At 47.9% G+C, this 4,427-nt stretch overlaps 1 non-coding gene across 1 annotated transcript; it reads left to right on the top strand.

The window, feature by feature from the left end:
- The first annotated feature begins 3,813 nt into the window (after window positions 1-3,813).
- On the top strand, window positions 3,814-3,913 carry LOC134738083 (small nucleolar RNA U13). The gene has a single exon (XR_010123625.1). It is a non-coding gene; the product is annotated as a small nucleolar RNA U13 (small nucleolar RNA).
- Window positions 3,914-4,427: the final 514 nt, after the last annotated feature.

Below are 4,427 nucleotides of genomic sequence, written 5' to 3'. Positions count from 1 at the left end.
GGCTCATTTTATTCCCATAGTCAAGGCTTCTTCTCTGGGAGTGTGCTGAGCGGTGTGTGCCCCTGCTTAAAGACAAATGCACAAATCTGAGCCCCAAGTTGCTCTGGAGAAAGAAAGGGGTAAAAAACTTACAGAGACAGGGACGAGAGTGCTGCAGTTCTTGCAATGCAAAATGCAAGAGAGCATTTGTGCACACATTCCAGGGAGATCCAGCTGGCCCGGCGCTGCTCACATGGGGGGTGCCTGTGCAACCTGGGCCAAGTAGGGAGGACCCCAGTGCTGCAAGAGGAGGACCCAGGACCCTAAGGCCATGAAGGGAGGACCCTCAGGCCATGTGGGGACTATCCTAGGGCTGCATTCCACGTTCACTCTCCTGTTTCCTTCTCATCTGTGTGGAGCTGGTACTCAACACTGGACCACATTTACTGCAGTGAATACTGGGTGACACAAAAAGATATAATTTATACACAATGATTTGGTATTTTACTCTTTTAATATAGGCACACTGGTAGATAAATGATGATGTTTCCAAAGTGCTTATTACTGTACATATGTGCCACACATGTGATGACACCTTGTCATTTGATATTTTAAAATTACAACTTAAAAATTATTTCACTATATAAGGGGGCCTTGGTGAAGAGGTGGCATGCACTGTGTGAACACAGAAGTCTCTGGCATTCATGTTGGATACCAGGTAGGAACGGGAGTCCCGGGTTCCCATGAGAAGTATCTCGCCGTGGGTCGTGGCTGCGTGCTGGGGTTGGCCTCCCACTGTGACTGCCTCATGGGACAGGTGGTCAGGGATCCCACGGCTTCCCCCACACAAAAGGTTCTCAGCAGAAGCAGGGGCCTCCCTGGTCTCAGGCTGGGACCCCAGCAGGTAGACTCGGGCTGGGACAGCAGTAGGAGCCTCCGTGGACTCCTGCTCTCCTGGGGCCTCTGCTTCCCCTCCACTCACAGGTGTCCTGGCCTCGGTTCATCATGGGCCCCATCAGATGTTTCTTCCCAGGGAGCTGCCCCCACAGGACTGGGCCCCTTAAAGGACAGCATCCAGGGAGGCCGAGCTCCTCTGTGAGCCCCACGCCCAGGACCCCTTGCCCTGCAGTGGTGCTCCCCAGCCCTCCCCCATCCCCCACACCCTTGCTGTTGCCTCCTCACCACTCCCTCTGGCAGCCCTGGCAGCCCCACCTCCACACCTGTGCCTGCCCCGCCTTCACACCTGAGCCCGCCCTGCCTTCACACCTGAGCCTGGCCCACAGGATCACAGCCACAATGCTGACCTGGTGCCATTCTCTGCTCAGAACGCACTCAAAGGAGCTATTCCGTGCATGCTTAATTTGGCAGTCTTTCTTTTACTTCAAATGAGATTTATTTGAGCCATATTACATCTGAATTTCTAATATCTGTCTCTAAGTGGATTAGCTTTATCCCTGAACACAAAGCGAGATGCAATTACAGCCGTGTTCTATGGCCAACTGGGCTTATCCACACTGTCACAGCAAATAAAAGGGATATTTTTGTGCAACTAAAACACAACAAAAGGAGAAATAGTTTAGGAAAATACAGTGTTCATTCTTATTTGAGTCCTAAATATTGTACTTATTTAGGAGAAACACAATATTTTTTTTGTAAATAAACTAGAAAAATCTATGCTTCAATCAATTACTCTCAAAGTTTTCACGGCTTATACAATGAAAGGGGATAACATATTGAAATCACTAAGTTTATCCTCCGTGCTTCTGTGTAAATTTAAGAACAGGCACTTGTCTGGGCTTGTCACTGGCCCGGCAAGGTCATCAGCCCGAGTGGTTCAAGGATCAGGGTCCGCCTCAGCAGAAATCATTTTAAGTCTCTATTTTCCCAGAGCTCATAACGAAGCAAGATATCAACCTCAATGAATTTTATTTGCATGTTAATTAAGTTTAAACCAGCCCATTTTAATTATCTCTTACTTGTTAATTCATCGTTTTTGATTGGGCTTTATTCTATTTTTCTCCCTCCTGATAGCCTGCAGCCCTCATGAAAGAATTGCAAATTGGGAGTGAGTTATCGGAGGCCGCAGGGCGTTCTGGGGTTTTCACATTTCTCGTTGGGTTGGGATCTTGCTGTGAATGATGGCTGTGTGACAGATCTGGGCAGGAACGAGGACACCAGTAAAACATAAATTACTCTGCGTCAGGAGCACCAAGAAACATTAGGTTTCCACAGCCATGCCGGGGCCTCTCAGTGAGAGAAGGAACAGGCAGAAAGCCTGCAATGCTCCAAGCACAGCATCTCCCTTGTGGTTGGAATCTGCTCCAACATCCCAGCGGGTGCCTAGAACCTCGAGTGGCACCAACTTAGACCATGCTGCTTCCTGGACACACAGATCTATGATTGAGTTTAAATACAAAGTGGGCACAATAACAGACTAACAACAAAACTAATAGTAACATAGAAATATAATAAAATATTGTAATACACGTTATGTGAGTGTGGTTTCTCTCTCTCTGAAAATATCTCATTGTATGGCAGGCCCCTTCTTGAGATGCTCACATGCCCACCTCATGAGAGAGGTGAGTGACACACGCTGAGCCGTGGGCCACATGACACCTTTCCCTCTGCAGTGGACCCCGGTCCCTGGCACCCTCTGCAGCCATGGGTCATGTGACACCTTTCCCTCTGCAGGGGCCTAGGTCCTCCCACTCTCACACTTTCTGCAGCCATAGGCCATGTGGCACCTTTCCCTCTGTCCTGCCCTGGGTCTTCATGCCCTCTGCAGCCATGGGCCATGTGACTCCTTTCCCTCTGTGGTAGTCCCAGGTCCTCATGCCATGATGGTGTTTGTGGTCCGGCCTCAGCAGCAGGCAGTGTCCATGACTAATGGGCAGGTCGCCCAGATGGCTGAATATGCTGGATGAGGGGATTATTCACATTGGGGCCAACTTCACCAGGCTCCTTAGAGCAGGGCATGATTTAAACTCGTGAAACGTTTATTCCTGAAGTTGCCGTTGACCTCAGGCGGCTGAAACTGCAGAGAGCAAAACCTAGGATGAGGGTACCGCTGTGGACCACTCCTCTGTCTGCGTCTCCAGGGCAGGGCAGGGGTTCACGATGTGAGGGTGGCTCTGCCCGGGTCACAGAGGGCAGGCAGCGTCAGTGCAGGGCAGGGGTTCACGATGTGAGGGTGGCTGTGCCCAGACACAGAGGGCAGGCGGTGTCAGTGCAGGGCAGGGGTTCATGATGTGAGGGTGGCTGTGCCCGGGTCACAGAGGGCAGGCGGCGGTGGTGCAGGGCACTTCACTGTCCCCAGGGGAGAGGAGAGAAGCTCTCAGGCCCTCCCTCACCCGGAACGCTGCTCTGGTGGGCTTTGAAGCCACCACGCTATCAGCAAAGAGACTTGCTCAGTTTCCTTGGTAGAGGGAATTCAGTGGCCCATGAGAGACTTCATAGCTAAAGAAGAATCGTAACAGGCAGCCAGTGTCAGTGATAACTCCAGCAATGCTACAACGGCACAGCTGACAAACAGGGAGGACACCAGGTGACAACAGAAGCTAACATTGGCATCATCAAGGCATGCCAGGGATCGATACCCAACATCAGAAGCCAGGGGGGGCCAGAAGGGATTCTCACCTACGGGCTTCAGGGAAGATGTTTCTTCCTGGCACCTTGACTTTGGACTCCTGGCACCTTGACTTTGGACTCCTGGCTTCTACATCTAACAGACATGCACTTCTCCTGTTTCGAGCCATCCAGTTTGGTTCTTTGTTATGAAGCCTAGATAATTAATATGACCCTGAAGGAAGAAAAATACAGCAGCAAAATAATACGATCCTTTTTAGCTCATAAGCATGATGATCGGGCACTCATGCACACATGTGAGATGTGTCACCCTCCAACCCTGTTACGTTAGCACATTATCCACCTGACATGAACTTAAAGAAAATGAATAAATACTCATTGATGGTTAAAGTGGTTCTGATGTGATTCTAAACATCTGTTGGGATGATATTTAAGACAGCTGTGTTATGTATTGGGAACGCAATATAGAACCAAAATGGAGAAAATGTTTATATGTTGTAATCAAACTGGTCACGTGATGATGTCACTAGCCTGTGATTTTATATATTCTATACTATATATATTATTTATATATAATTTATATGTATATAGATTGTAATATCTAGAGTGATCACTCTAAGAAGATGAAAGGAAAACACAGATATAAAAATGAGCCAAAAAGTAATGTTAAAAATTGCTTCTTGCCATAGAATGTAGAAAAAAAAGAGAAATGAAAAGCAGAACAAAAAAATAAAAGAACCAGAAAACAGACAAAAAATGCCATACTTAATCTCTAACATAACAATAATTACATAAAGGGTAAGCAGACTAACACACTAATTAAGACACAGATATTTGAAGAGTAGCTTTAAATACACGACCCA

The sequence above is a fragment of the Pongo pygmaeus genome, chromosome 14 (assembly GCF_028885625.2).
Source record: "Pongo pygmaeus isolate AG05252 chromosome 14, NHGRI_mPonPyg2-v2.0_pri, whole genome shotgun sequence".
NCBI classification, from domain to species: domain Eukaryota; kingdom Metazoa; phylum Chordata; class Mammalia; order Primates; family Hominidae; genus Pongo; species Pongo pygmaeus.
The sequence above is the reverse complement of the archived record's forward strand: the minus strand, read 5'-3'. Positions and strand labels throughout refer to the sequence as shown.